At 45.6% G+C, this 15,471-nt stretch overlaps 1 protein-coding gene across 6 annotated transcripts in view; it reads left to right on the plus strand.

Annotated features, from left to right (window-relative positions):
* The window catches only part of SCUBE1 (signal peptide, CUB domain and EGF like domain containing 1), a 266,698-nt gene that overhangs the window by 12,581 nt on the left and 238,646 nt on the right, over window positions 1–15,471 (plus strand). The window lies entirely within an intron of this gene.

The raw sequence follows: 15,471 nt of genomic DNA on the forward strand, positions 1-15,471 counted from the left end.
CTCGGGACCTCAGAATACATTCGGCAAACTTGTATATGAAAATGAGTAATTTATGACCTAGGTTCTTCAAAGCTTCTGGACTTTACTCAGTAGATCTTAATACTGAAATTAGTGGTAGAGCTGCATAGGTCCCAGTACATCAATAAAAATGATACCTGTCTTGCAGTAATCCGATATGCCAGAGCAGAGAAATCGAGCTTTGAAGTCTCATTACAAATTAGTCTGGAAGTACCTTGGGGGTGTGTCATAGTACATCAACACGCCCCCGCGGTGCACTTCCAGGCTAATTAGCATGTGGCTTTAAATCTCAATTTCTCAGCTGTGGCACCTCAGATTACTACAAGACATATATCATTTTTACTGTTGTCCCACAACCAATGCAGCCATAACACTGGTTTGATTAGTAAAATCTTCATGCTGGGTTCCCGATGATCTCTATAATTGGTAGATCGGTGAAACATGAGTACGTTCCTAGGTAGATCTGATAATCAGGGGCCTGGAAAAGTTGTGTTAATCCTAGAGTCCCTATATGGTGGATGTGCCACAGATTGTGTACAACTGCAATCCATTCCTACACAGATTTTTAGTTCCACTGGCAAAAAAAATATCTGCTGCTGAAATTAGGCCTCATTTTAGATGTTTGTATTTATTCTGGTACTTTAAGAATGGACTTTTTTTTTTCTCTACAGCGGTTCCTTTTCAGGTCCGTGTATGAAAAAAACATACAACCTTTATTTCAATTCCTCAGTAAAAATACAGGCAGTACTTGGATGACACATAGGTCACCATTTGCTACCCTGATTTTTTTTTTTTTTTTGCACGGACCCATTTACTTGGAAGGGGGAGTGTGAGCCACAAACTAGGTATAAAACAGACATATGTCTCAGTCCGCAAGAAAAAAGAAAAAAAAGGACATGTGAATGGCACCATACACTATAATTGGTATACAGCGGGGGAAATAAGTATTGACCACATCACCAATTTTATAAGTAAATATATTTCTAAAGGTGCTATTGACATGAAATTCTCACCAGATGTCGGCAACAACTCATCCAATGCACACAGGCAAAGAAATCAAACCATAGATTTCCATAAATTATGGTAGGTGTAATAATGAGGAATAACACAGGGAAAAAGTATTGAGCACACTTGCCTTTATTTAATATTTTGTGCAACAGCCTTAGTTGGTGATGACCGCTTCAACACGCCTCCTGTATGGAGAAACTAGTTGCAGGCATTGCTCAGGTGTGATTTTGGCTCATTCTTTTGGCTCATTCTTCCACACAAACACTCTTTAAATCCTGGACTTCCCATAGGTTCCTTCTTTGAATTCTGAGCTTCAGTTCCTTCCATACATTTTCTATTTGATTCAGGTCCGGTGATTGGCCCGGCCATTCTAGCTGCTTAATTTTCTTTCTCGGAAACCAGTTGAGCGTTTTCCTGGCTGTGCGTTTGGGATCATTGTGTTGATGAAATGTCCACCCTCATTTTATCTTCATCATCCTGGTAGATGGCAGTAGATTTTTATCAAGAATATCTCGGTACATTTGTCCATTCATCCTTCCATCATACGAAGTTTGCCAATGTTGTATGATGAAAAACATCAGCAGACCATGATGTTCCCACCTCCAAACTTCACTGTTGGTATGGTATTTTCGGTGTGATATACTGTGCCTTTTGGCCTTCAAACAAGTTATGTATTATATTATCTAAAAAGTTCAATTTTCCCTTGACTTTTCTTTTTTCTTTTTGCTCCAAATTCTTCAAATTGACGAACGCGGTTCATAAATCTGGCCCAAAAACGTTTTTTTTTTTATAAAGCCAATTCTTCCATCAAGTCGCAAATCCTTTAGAAAGTCACAAAAATGTGTAAAATTGAACTGGATTGAGATGTGCCCCCCCCCCCCAAAAAAAAGGGGTAAAAGTCGTATTTCGTGAACATGTCTAAACCATCTGAATAAGCAGAGTTGCTGAGAAAAAAATAACCTTTAATAAATAAAGACATAAAAGAAAAATACATACAATTTAAAAAGTGTCGCAGAACGTATAGTGAATGAGGCTCCAAAAAAAGTGGAGAAATGGCAATGATTAATGGGGGCCAATTGACTTTACCTTTCATCTATCCAAACCAAATCTCCCATCTATTGAGTAAGAGTCGTGTGACCGCTGTCCCTCCCCATACACATCAGTTGGGATCAGATCAAGGGGTGCAGCCCACTCCTCTTCTCTAACGATTTGGACCTTTAAGCCCACTGTCCACCACGCAAATGCAGGATCCTCCCACCATGGTAGATGATCACTGGTGGATCGGCAGAGATCAGCTTAATACATGGGAGTCTGAATATCTCAGTACATGTGTCCATTCATCCTTCCATCATATGAAGTTTGCCAATGTTGTATGATGAAAAACATCAGCAGACCATGATGTTCCCACCTCCAAACTTCACTGTTGGTATGGTATTTTCGGTGTGATATACTGTGCCTTTTGGCCTTCAAACAAGTTATGTATTATATTATCTAAAAAGTTCAATTTTGGTCTCCTCTGACCAGACTATATTCTTCTAGTATTTTACAGGCTTGTCGAAATGTTGTGGAGCAAACTTTAAACGCTCTTGAACATGCTTTTTGTTCAGCAATGGAGTCTGGCATGGTGAGCATAAATACAGGCCATGGAGGCTTAGTGCATTGCCTGTACTTTTCTTTTGAAACAATTGTACCTTCTGACTCCAGATCTTTTTGTTGCTCTCGACAGGTGGTCCTTGGCTCTTGTACAAGTTGTCTGATAATTCTTTACACTCCTTTGTCTGAAATATTGCAGGGAACACATGGTTGTGGGCGGTTTATGGTGAAATGATGTTCTTTCCACTTCTGGATTATGGCCCCAACAGTGCTTATTGGAACTTTCAGAAGTTTAGAACTTATTCCGTAACCAATGCAATCAGTATGTTTTGCAACAATAAGGTTGCGAAGGTCTTGAGACAGCTCACTGGTTTTCCCCCCTTCATGAGATGTTTTTTATGTGGCACCTTGGTAATGAGACACCTTTTTTGTAGGCCATCAGTTGATATTATTTTTCACTGATTGGCAGGATTGTTTTCTAATTACTGATAGATTTCAGCTGGTGTCTTGAATTTCCATTGCTTTTTGCACCTCTCTTTCTTCATGTGTTCAATACTTTTTCTCCGTGTCATTTCTCATTATTACCCATCGTTTATTGACATCTATGGTGATTTCTTTGCCTGTGTGGATTGGATGGGTTATTACCAGCATCTGTTGAGAATTTCATGTCAATAGCGTCTTTAGAAATAGATTTATTTAGAAAATTGGTGACGTGTTAAATACTTAGGGTATGTTCCCACTGTCAGTAAACGCTGCGGGTTGGACGCTCCGTACATCCGCAGTGTCAGACCTGCAGTGGTCAGATGTTAAAGCATAGTGGATGGGATTTCAAGAAATCCCATGCCCACTATGCGTGCACGGACGCCTCCGGCTTCCCTGCGGAGACGCACATGCAGCGCATCTTTCAAGAATGCAGCATTGTCAATTTATGTAGTGGAGACGCTCCTTCTCCGCTGCGTAAATTACCTATTCACTCTCATTAGATGCAGTAAAACTGCAATATCTTCCTAGTCACATGCAGCTTACTACGCATGCGTACTAATTTAAATAAAGGTGTACCTTGTTTCACCCGAAAGTTTACGTACACTGCAGTAAAGATTCAGCAAAGGATATTGATAGCTGTGTACACTCTGCCTTAAGGTGGTAGGTGACCTATTTAGTACTTTTAATTGATACCGGCCCTTACAATGTACCAGCTAGTATCCAAAAAACACAAACAAGTAAGTAAAATTGTAAAAATGAAGGATGGAGGCTTATCCCCCCCATGAAAACCAAACGATTGAGGACCCGATTCCTCATTTGCGATATATGGAAGTCACTTTCCTATTTTTGTCTTGTGAGATCTCTTGACTTTTTTTTCTTTTTGCTCCAAATTCTTCAAATTGACGAACGCGGTTCATAAATGTGGCCCAAAAACGTGTTTTGTTTTTTTTTAAAGCCAATTCTTCCATCAAGTCGCAAATCCTTTAGAAAGTCACAAAAATGTGTAAAATTGAACTGGAATGAGATGTGCAAAAAAAAAAGGGTAAAAGTCGTATTTCATGAACATGTCTAAACCATCTGAATAAGCAGAGTTGCTGAGAAAAAAATAACCTTTAATAAATAAAGACATAAAAGAAAAATACATACAATTTAAAAAGTGGAGCAGAATGTATAGTGAATGAGGCTCCAAAAAAAGTGGAGAAATGGCAATGATTAATGGGGGCCAATTGACTTTACCTTTCATCTATCCAAACCAAATCTCCCATCTATTGAGTAAGAGTCGTGTGACCGCTGTCCCTCCCCATACACATCAGTTGGGATCAGATCAAGGGGTGCAGCCCACTCTTCTGTAATGATTTGGACCTTTAAGCTCACTGTCCACCACGCAAATGCAGGATCCTCCCACCATGGTAGATGATCACTGGTGGATCGGCAGAGATCCGCTTAATATATGGGAGTCTGAATTTAGAAGTGTCGCTCTGATAGTTAAGAATTTTATTAGCATTTTTAGTTCTAGTTTTTGTTGTTGTTTTTTTTTTTTTTAGACCTCTTTTACTGCACAGCGTTTTATCTAGTAATCAGCTGGAATGTGTCTCGGGAAGACTTTATATATTTGATGTACACTTTAGCACCAGTTCTAGAACGGTCACTTCAAAGTCGTAGGTTGTAACAAACTTGTGTGGAATTCGTGTTACGTGGTCAGGTTAATAGTTACAGTTGTATGTCTGAGAAGTTTACTTCCAATGGACATTTATGTGCATTTGCGTTCAGATGAGTCGACGAGGCGACGCTTTGTGTTCAAGTTTACACGCTCTGATATCGTACAGGCGTATCTCAAGTCTGTTCTTCGTAGAGCATGGAAGCCCAGATTTGCTTTTGTTGGGTTTGCCTTGCCCCTAAAAAGCTTGCTAGGTATGTTGGCCCAGGCTGTGCTTTGGTGGGGGCATCCGAGGACCTCCTGGCCAAAGTGTGGTCAACTTCATACATCTCCTCCAAAAGACTCTTGAAAGACAAAGATCAGATTGTTCAGAACTTTTTGGACGACGTTACACTTTTCATTCGCTTTTTAGGTCTTGTTTTTGTCTCGCTGGCAGAGATGAGCCAATCTTTCGAAATGTATTGAATTTTTACAAAAATTAGATTCAGGACGAATTGAAAGCACTTGTCTAAAAGATGTGTATGACACTCTGGGGTCTCCTAGGACTGTATCAAAATCCCTTTAAATTCGTTAACAGAAGTATCAAGGCAACCTTAACATGCCTGACTATGGGTAAAATGGGTAGTAGCCGGTCTCATTGCTTTGCTGTCACTCACTATCCAAACAGTTTCTTTGGTGTTTTATGGCTTTCTATCCCTATATCTATGGCTAAGCTATGAGCTGTGACGTCCTCTCACTGTCCAGATTCCCACTATCCAGATTCCCACAAAATACATTACTCATATGAGGAATATGAAACTTGGGCTCCATCCTGAGAAATGAGAAAAGCCGGTTTAAAGCCGAATTCAGATGCTTGTGTATCGTGGTCTAGGTCAGGGCACAGGTCGACTGACCCAAAATAGACACCCTCATAGGCATATATGAGACTGTCGAGTTCAGGTCAGGAAACCCATGCTCAGTCCATGCATCGCCGTTCATAAACGGACCACGATCCACGGGTGTCTGAATTTGGTCTTAGAGGATGGAAAATTGAGAATTCTGATATCCAGATGCACCACTTTCTAGGGTCCTTCCCTTGATCATGGGATCTCAAAGACTCTAGACCACCAGGAGATGTACTATAAATCTTTTCATTGCCCTAAACCACCAGAGATACTGAAATTACCAGGAAAAAAAAGCAGTTTTAGGGATGTCCTATTTCGCATCCATTTAAAAAAAAAAAAAAAAAAAAATGGGTTTATGGGTTAATGAACAACTCAAGTATTTGGCCACAGAGCCAAATCTTGAAATCTGAAATAAATATCTTGACCCAGTAATTAGCATCTGTTCACAATCCTGACATCCATCCTAATTAATAATTAAACCAATGGGCTTACTCCTCTTTGAACCGCGACGGGAGGTATCAAACTAGAACGTGAATATCTGGAGGGCATGTGACGATTCTCAGGTTTTGTTCCTTTTGATTTTTTTCTATTTCAATGCTGCTATTTGATTTTTTTTTTTTTTTTTTTTTTTTTTTAAGTGATCTGACATCTTTTTAGGTTTATTATTTCCCTGCGGGGGATTTAAAAGGCCGTGTGATTGTTCTGTTTTATACTGTAGAGAGGAGAAAAAAAATATTTCCAATTGGTTTAATTTTAAAAAAAAAATTTCTGACTTATAAAAAAATTATTCCTATACATAAGGATAACAATCGGACATATCCACAGCCCCACAGAGTAACATTGGTCCAAGTGCGATCCAATGTTTTGTCGGATCGCTCTCTGACCGAAAATAGTTGTCTGTGCGAGCCCTAAATGAGACTAATCTATGTGTATGGTGCTTTGCCAGATTACAGTATGATATACACAGTAGATGCCAGGACCATGAAGTCCCCAAAAATCAATTTAAATGCATTAAATTAGACTTATAAAGTTGTACCCTGTCCATGACTTTGTTAAAGGTGTTCTGCAATCTGGAACAACCCCTTTTTTAAAAGGGTTATCTAGGTTTGGAACTCCTATTTTCAAATACCCTATTTGACAATTCTTGGGCTAATGTCAATCATATGAGACCTCCAGCTACTTTCTTTTTCTTATTTTCCTTTTCTTTCTCATTCTCTTTGTTTCTTGTTCCCAGTTTTGCTTTCATTCTTACTTTCTCTGTAATTTCTCTCCCTCATTCTCTCATACACTCTGTTAATTTTTCTTTTTTTTCTCACTCTCGTTCTTTGGTTCTCTGCCACTGTTCTTTGTCGCTATCTTGCTCTCTCTCGCCTCCGCCCTCTTTCTCGCCTCCGCCCTCTTTCTCGCCTCCGCCCTCTTTCTCGCCTCCGCCCTCTTTCTCGCCTCCGCCCTCTTTCTCGCCTCCGCCCTCTCTATCTTGCACCCTCTCTCTCTTGCCCCCTCTCTCTCTCTTGCCCCCACTCTCTCTTGCCCCCTCTCTCTCTTGCCCCCTCTCTCTCTTGCCCCCTCTCTCTCTTGCCCCCTCTCTCTCTTGGCCCCCTCTCTCTCTTGGCCCCCTCTCTCTCTTGGCCCCCTCTCTCTCTTGGCCCCCTCTCTCTCTTGGCCCCCTCTCTCTCTTGCCCCCTCTCTCTCTTGCCCCCCGCCCTCTCTCTCTCTTGCCCCCCGCCCTCTCTCGCCCTCTCTTGCCCCCCGCCCTCTCTCTGTCTTGCCCCCCGCCCTCTCTCTGTCTTGCTGTCTTGCCCCCCGCCCTCTCTCTCTCTCTTGCCCTCTCTCTTGCCCCCGCCCTCTCTCTCTTGCCCCCCGCCCTCTCTCTTGCCCCCCGCCCTCTCTCGCCCTCTCTCTTGCCCCCCGCCCTCTCTCTTGCCCCCCACCCTCTCTCTCTCTTGCCCTCTCTCTCTCTCTTGCCCTCTCTCTCTCTCTTGCCCTCTCTCTCTCTCTCTTGCCCTCTCTCTCTCTCTCTTGCCCTCTCTCTCTCTCTCTTGCCCTCTCTCTCTCTCTCTTGCCCTCTCTCTCTCTCTCTTGCCCTCTCTCTCTCTCTTGCCCCCCGCCCTCTCTCTCTCTTGCCCCCCGCCCTCTCTCTCTCTCTTGGCCCCCTGCCCTCTCTCTTGGCCCCCCGCCCTCTCTCTCTCTCTCTCTGGCCCCCTGCCCTCTCTCTCTGGCCCCCCGCCCTCTCTCTCTCTCTTGCCCCCCGCCCTCTCTCTCTCTCTTGCCCCCCGCCCTCTCTCTCTCTCTCTTGCCCCCCGCCCTCTCTCTCTCTCTCTTGCCCCCCGCCCTCTCTCTCTCTCTTGCCCCCCGCCCTCTCTCTCTCTCTCTTGCCCCCCGCCCTCTCTCTCTCTCTCTTGCCCCCCGCCCTCTCTCTCTCTCTTGCCCCCCGCCCTCTCTCTCTCTCTCTTGCCCTCCGCCCTCTCTCTCTCTTGCCCTCCGCCCTCTCTCTCTCTTGCCCCCCGCCCTCTCTCTTGCCCCCCGCCCTCTCTCTCTCTCTCTTGCCCCCCTGCCCTCTCTCTCGCCCTCTCGCCCCCCGCCCTCTCTCGCCCTCTTGCCCCCCGCCCTCTCTCTCTCTCTTGCCCCCCTGCCCTCTCTCTTGCCCCCCGCCCTCTCTCGCCCTCTCTCACCCCCCGCCCTCTCTCGCCCTCTCTCGCCCCCCGCCCTCTCTCTCTCTCTTGCCCCCCGCCCTCTCTCTCTCTCTTGCCCCCCGCCCTCTCTCTCTCTCTCTTGCCCCCCGCCCTCTCTCTCTCTTGCCCCCCGCCCTCTCTCTCTCTCTTGCCCCCCGCCCTCTCTCTCTCTCTCTTGCCCTCCGCCCTCTCTCTCTCTTGCCCTCCGCCCTCTCTCTCTCTTGCCCCCCGCCCTCTCTCTTGCCCCCCGCCCTCTCTCTCTCTCTCTTGCCCCCCTGCCCTCTCTCTCGCCCTCTCGCCCCCCGCCCTCTCTCGCCCTCTTGCCCCCCGCCCTCTCTCTCTCTCTTGCCCCCCTGCCCTCTCTCTTGCCCCCCGCCCTCTCTCGCCCTCTCTCACCCCCCGCCCTCTCTCGCCCTCTCTCGCCCCCCGCCCTCTCTCTCTCTCTCTTGCCCTCTCTCTCTCTCTCTTGCCCCCGCCCTCTCTCTCTTGCCCCCGCCCTCTCTCTCTTGCCCCCGCCCTCTCTCTCTTGCCCCCGCCCTCTCTCTCTTGCCCCCGCCCTCTCTCTCTTGCCCCCGCCCTCTCTCTCTTGCCCCCGCCCTCTCTCTCTTGCCCCCGCCCTCTCTCTCTTGCCCCCGCCCTCTCTCTCTTGCCCCCGCCCTCTCTCTCTTGCCCCCGCCCTCTCTCTCTTGCCCCCGCCCTCTCTCTCTTGCCCCCCGCCCTCTCTCTCTTGCCCCCCGCCCTCTCTCTCTTGCCCCCCGCCCTCTCTCTCTCTTGCCCCCCGCCCTCTCTCTCTTGCCCCCCGCCCTCTCTCTCTTTTGCCCCCCGCCCTCTCTCTCTCTTGCCCCCCGCCCTCTCTCTCTCTTGCCCCCCGCCCTCTCTCTCTCTTGCCCCCCGCCCTCTCTCTCTTGCCCCCCGCCCTCTCTCTCTTGCCCCCCGCCCTCTCTCTCTTGCCCCCCGCCCTCTCTCTCTTGCCCCCCGCCCTCTCTCTCTCTTGCCCCCCGCCCTCTCTCTCTTGCCCCCCGCCCTCTCTCTCTTGCCCCCCGCCCTCTCTCTCTTGCCCCCCGCCCTCTCTCTCTCTTGCCCCCCGCCCTCTCTCTCTCTTGCCCCCCGCCCTCTCTCTCTTGCCCCCCCGCCCTCTCTCTCTTGCCCCCCCGCCCTCTCTCTTGCCCCCCCGCCCTCTCTCTTGCCCCCCCGCCCTCTCTCTTGCCCCCCCGCCCTCTCTCTTGCCCCCCCGCCCTCTCTCTTGCCCCCCCGCCCTCTCTCTTGCCCCCCCGCCCTCTCTCTTGCCCCCCCGCCCTCTCTCTTGCCCCCCCGCCCTCTCTCTCTCTCGCCCCCCGCCCTCTCTCTCTCTCTTGCCCCCCCGCTCTCTCTCTCTCTTGCCCCCCCGCTCTCTCTCTCTTCTGAGTTGTCTCGCCCTTTTTTGATGACCTCCATCAAAACTGTCAAATTCAGCTTATTATTTATTTTTTTCAGATCCCTAAAAGGGGATCTATCCAAAACAGACATCAACCTGCTGTTGGATGTAGGGGAAGAGAGATAAATGAGCGCTGGTGTTATATCTACAGAGTTGATTTCTAAATGAACAATAACAAAATTATTTTGAAACAATGACAAAAATGTCTTACGTCCGATTGCCCAACAATTTGCAAAAATAGCAAAGTTTCCTAACCTGGCACCCGAAGAGCTGAGCTCGGTTTAGCTGGGGGAGGGACGGTTTAAATATTACTTCTGCGGTTCACTTAGAGGGGAGAAAAGCTGAGTATTTTGGAGTCTGGTTTCATCCAGAGCTTAGCGGAGAGTTAGAAGACCAATAATTGGATATGGCAGCGCAGGAAAACCTCCCAATATAAAGCACTTTTCTTATGGTAAAGGATAATACAGAAAACAAATTATCTCGGGAGCCGCTGCCTACAAAAACAGCCGCCCTTTGTGTCAAGTAATTGATTCTCATTTTCTTGCAAGTTCAATGCTTTCAAATACTTAAAAAATCTATTATTTGGCAGCGACACGTTGGCTATTGAGCACCCATAATTACAGACTTGGTCTTCTTGGATGTTGAGGATCGCAATAAGCTTTGAATATTGGGAAGCTGAGATATAAATCACCCGAGCTGGGGACCCAAAGGGGCGAACGATTCACCAGACGGGGTGGAAGGAAGTTCACTGAGGTTGTAATTGTGGTCGTAGTGTTTCCTAATGGGCAGAGCAGTCACACTTTACTTGAACCACCAGTACTGTCTCGGCTGCCAGTTTTATACCAAACGATATTTTTTTTTTATGCTGAAAGTTACAAAAATAGCATTGTAATATTTAGCACTTCTTGTTTGACTTTTATTTTATTTTTACAAATAAAATGAAACTTTTACCCTCCACGGCAGGGGTGGGGAACCTGTTTGGCTATTTGGACATCTGTACCTTCATTCATGGGCCATACAAAATTATCAACTTAAAAATGATCCTTCTAAATAATTCGCCCCTAATGTCATGGCTGGAATGGCTTCTATTTGGGGAGGTGTGTGAGGCTCCACCAGGTTTGCATCCATCAGTTTGGAGCGCAGTCAACTGTTTGGAAAGAAAAGCTTGCAGCGGTATGTTGTTCTTAACACAGATGAATTTCCAACTTTGAGAAGACCTGTGGTGTAATATGCATCACTGCTCACATAATGTTTATAGCATTTAAGCAGGGGGAGGTCTGCTCTATATACATCACTTAGGAGACATCGAGACAGCTGTCTATACATCACATAGGAGACTGAGACAGCAGTATATATGGTACACATCACATAAGATACTGAAACAGCTGTATGTATACATCACATAGGAGTCAGACTGCTGTGTATATACACATCACATAGGAGACACTCACTGCTGTATGTATACATCACATAGGAGACACTGACTGCTGTTTGTATACATCACATATGAGACACTGACTGCTGTATGCATACATCACATAGGAGACACTGACTGCTGTTTATATACACATCACATAGGCGACCCAGACTACAGGAGACTGCAGGTGGTTAACACGTCACAAGTAGTGGGACAGGATCACAGAGTGTGCTAACTCTGCCAACAAAGAACGTTTTGATACTTGAACTGGTCTGCATCAATACTTAGTTCAGAGTTATATGCACCACCGCATTCAGTAATTAACGCTGCGTGGATACACTCTTAAAGGGTTGGTGGCCAGAGTACTGAATCCCCCGGGAATGTGACAGAGGGCCGGAGTAAATTTCTTTCCCCGCCCCTGCTTTAGGGCATAAGGTGACTCTCCAAAAACATTTTGAAAGTTTTTTTTTTCTCACTTGATGTCCCTACGTGTGTTCCAGTAACTTTTGGTTGAACGATCATTTTGGCCGACAACTGTCGTCTTCGACTCACCCATTCCCAGGAGTGAGCAGCTCAAGCAAACATTTCTGCATTCTCGAGAGAACCACTGCCAATCTCTTCCGGCAGCAGCTTGTCTCTCCACTGATCAAAATTATGATATTTTGAATGCAAATCAAACGATCCTCCTCTTCTCCGACATCATGTGGGGAGGGTCAGGAGACCTACATACTCCATAGATGGCCAGAAATTTGCGAGTTCAGCTGACGTTAAAGTGTATTTGTGTTTTCTCTAAGTGTGCACCTCCTTTTTAAGAAAGGGCAAGTACGGTAAATGTCGAAGTCTTTGGTGTGGGGCAAGCCCGTAAAGGGAAAAACTTATCAACTATGCATAGGATAGGTTTTAAGGTACTGCTTACTGGGTTCTCGAGAAAAGGGGTCCTAACTGTGTTCTCTGTTGGAAAGGAACTTCAGTCTGGTATAGGGGACATATGGAGATGGCCAAAGTCTGTGTTCAACAGTGTCTGTTCTATAGGCAATGAACGAAGTGGCAGCATTCATTCAAAATAATGGCGTAAGACCACCCTCGTTCATGTGATTTGTGGGGGTCCCAGTGGATTGGTACTAAGTTATAATAATGGGAGAGCACATTTAATAGCTCTCCTAAAAAAAAAATCTTTCACTGCTGATAGTCTGATAGTATTCATGTTCAATGGTAGCAGAGATCAACGGACTGAGGGGCAGACTTAGATACCAACGCCTATGCCATTGGTTCCCAACCATTTTTACCGTGAGAGCCACATTAAGTTCTGAAAGGTGGTTCGAAGCCCCATCCAGAGCACTCTCACAGTAGTGACATCTAGCGCCCCCCCAATCCCTGTCTGACAACCAAAGCTCGTTCCCAGTGTTCACACCTTGTGCCCACCATTTCCGTTCCGGTTTTAACTTTAATCCATGGTTTCTGAGCCGAGTGCTATCACGTTAACCTTACTATCTCATCCAGCTCTCATAATCCCACCGCCCTGGTGTATCGTGAGCTGCTCTCTTCTGGGGGGCATCATTTCACTAGGCCACTCTTTTAGCAGACACCTGTAGCACATGGTGCTAGGTCTGCTAGCAAAAGTTGCCAATTAGAGCCCTACTTTTCATGGCTTCTAGCTAGAAAAAAGCTGTGAGCCACACATCTGGGGGAAACCGGTTGGGGGCCCCCACCTTACTTTTATGGTGCATTTGGGCTTGCTTATGCGCAAGTGGTCAGCTCACCCCTACTTAGTACTGTGTTCCTCTACCTTGTTTTTGATCTGTTCAAAATATTAGGAACACTGATGCCCTTGTAGCTGTTATGGCGCTGGTGGAGAGAGACACTAGTCCTGGTCTTTCCCATCGAAGAGACAATTTGCATATTTAAATTCTCAGGGGAGCATGCATGGCCTATAAGTCTCCTCACTCTAACATGCCAGGCTTCGTTTATCACTCTCCGCAAGAGAAAAACATAACCCCGTAGACCTCCATGGAAGGTATGAAACAGAACTGGGCTCCTATTCACGGCAGCAAGTGGGTCATCGTAGCGAACGTCCTGAAAGGTGAAATTTTTTTTTTTTTTTTTTAAATCTTTTCTAGTGCCTTTTGGATGTCAGGCATGGTTGGCACAGACAAAGGAATTTCAGTTCACGGTGTTGCCAAATAAAAAAAAAAATTAAAAAAGTTGATGAACCAGCACAATAATGTTAACAAACATGTGCTTTATTACCTACTTTTACCTGTGTTCTTTAGTTATTTTTTTAGATGACAAGATTAGATTCTTATTATTATGCATTTATATAGCGCCATTTATTCCATGGCGCTTTACATATGAAAAGGGGAAATATAGACAAGTATAATAAACATGTGTAAGACAAGGGACACACAAGTACAGAAGGAGAAGGGACCCTGCCCGCGAGGGCTCACAGTCTACAGGGATGGGTGAGGATACAGTAGGAGAGGGTAGAGCAGGTCATGCGGTGGTTCAGTAGACCGAGGATCATTGCAGGCTGTAGGCTTGTCGGAACAGGTGGGTCTTCAGGTTCTTGTTGATGGTGAGAGTCTGATGTGTTGCGGCAGAGAGTTCCAGAGTATGGGGGAAGCACGGGAGAAGTCTTGTATGCGGTTGTGGGAAGAAGAGATAAGGGGGGAGTAGAGAAGGAGATCTTGAGATGATCGAAGGTTGCGTGCGGGTAGGTACCTAGAGACCATGTCACAGATGTATGGAGGAGACAGGTTGTGGATGGCTTTGTATGTCATGGTTAGGGTTTTGAATTGGAGCCTCTGGGCAATAGGAAGTCAGTGAAGGGCCTGGCATAGGGGGGAGGCTGGGGAATAACGGGGAGACAGGTGGATTAGTCGGGCAGCAGAGTGTAGGATGGACTGGAACTGTATTGCCAGTTTAAAGTGCAATAAAAGCGAAATTACGTCTCCAAAAAAGAAAGAAAATCGACAAAGTCGAAACTGAGGATTAATTAGCACCTTCGATCAATTCGCAATATAAATTCACGATATAATGGCAGCTAGGGGATGCTGTTCCTACATGGGAAATGTTGCAGGATTGAATTTTGAACGCAGTTTTTTTTCTTTTGACAATTTTAACCCCATTAAAATAAAAATGAAGACAAAAAGGTTTGAAGTGACTAAGCAAATTACCTCTTATCCCATTGGCCCATGAAACACTGACTGGCCTATAAGTCTCCTTTCATCCTCTTAATGGTCCCCACCAGCAAAAACGATACCCATAGACCTTGAAATAACTGTACCATGCCCCAAAATGTATAGATCTTAATTGTAAAAAAAAAAAAAAAAATCTTAAATTCAGCACAAACCGATGGAAGTTTTTTGAATATTGACGTTGTTTTGAGGGGCAAAAATACATTTTTTAAGACGCCGAGGGGAAAAAAATCAACTGTGCCAGGTTAATTTTGTGATAATTTCATCCAAACCTGTCTGAATTTGGTTTATAATTTATACCTGTTCTTGTCTTGCTGAGCCAAAGTTCCTAAATTGTTTTGGCTCCTTTATACCCTCAGTTTCATCAGTACCATGGACAGAGCATGACATGGCGGTCAGTGTATATTGTATACAAAGGATTTGCCAAGGCATATTTGTATACAAAGGATTTGCCAAGGCATATAATAATAATCTTTATTTTTATATAGCGCTAACAAATTCCGCAGCGCTTTACAGTTTGCACACATTATCATCACTGTCCCGATGGGGCTCACAATCTAAATTCCCTATCAGTATGTCTTTAGAATGTGGGAGGAAACCGGAGTACCCGGAGGAAACCCACGCAAACACGGGGAGAACATACAAACTCCTTGCAGATGTTGTCCTTGGTGGGATTCGAACCTGGGACCCCAGCGCTGCAAGGCTGCAGCGCTAACCACTGAGCCACCGTGACGCCCTATGACTTTATATACATCTGATTACATATTGCTTTTTTTGAGAAAGACTTCTCAAAGATAAACTTTCTACTTACAATTTTTGAATTAAAGGGGACATTTCACTTAATTTTTTTAATTAACACTAAGCACATTCTCTGATTGGTTCTGCTTCACTGATTCTGGAGCAGGTTTTATTTTTCTTCTGTGATCCTCCGTTCCAAAGTTATGCCCCCGTTAATTCTGGTAAATTTTTCCCTTTACCTAACCGAGCGTGTAGATCTTCCCTGTGGGCGTTTCCTTTTTGTCCTCTGATGCTGGCCAATAGAAACTTAGCCACGCCTACCAGTATTACCATGGGGCATAACTTTGGAATGGAGTGGCGCAGAAGAAAAACTAAAACTGTTCCAGAATCAGT

The sequence above is a fragment of the Dendrobates tinctorius genome, unplaced genomic scaffold (assembly GCF_039654945.1).
Source record: "Dendrobates tinctorius isolate UK_male_01 unplaced genomic scaffold, ASM3965494v1 ptg000020l, whole genome shotgun sequence".
Taxonomy (NCBI): domain Eukaryota; kingdom Metazoa; phylum Chordata; class Amphibia; order Anura; family Dendrobatidae; genus Dendrobates; species Dendrobates tinctorius.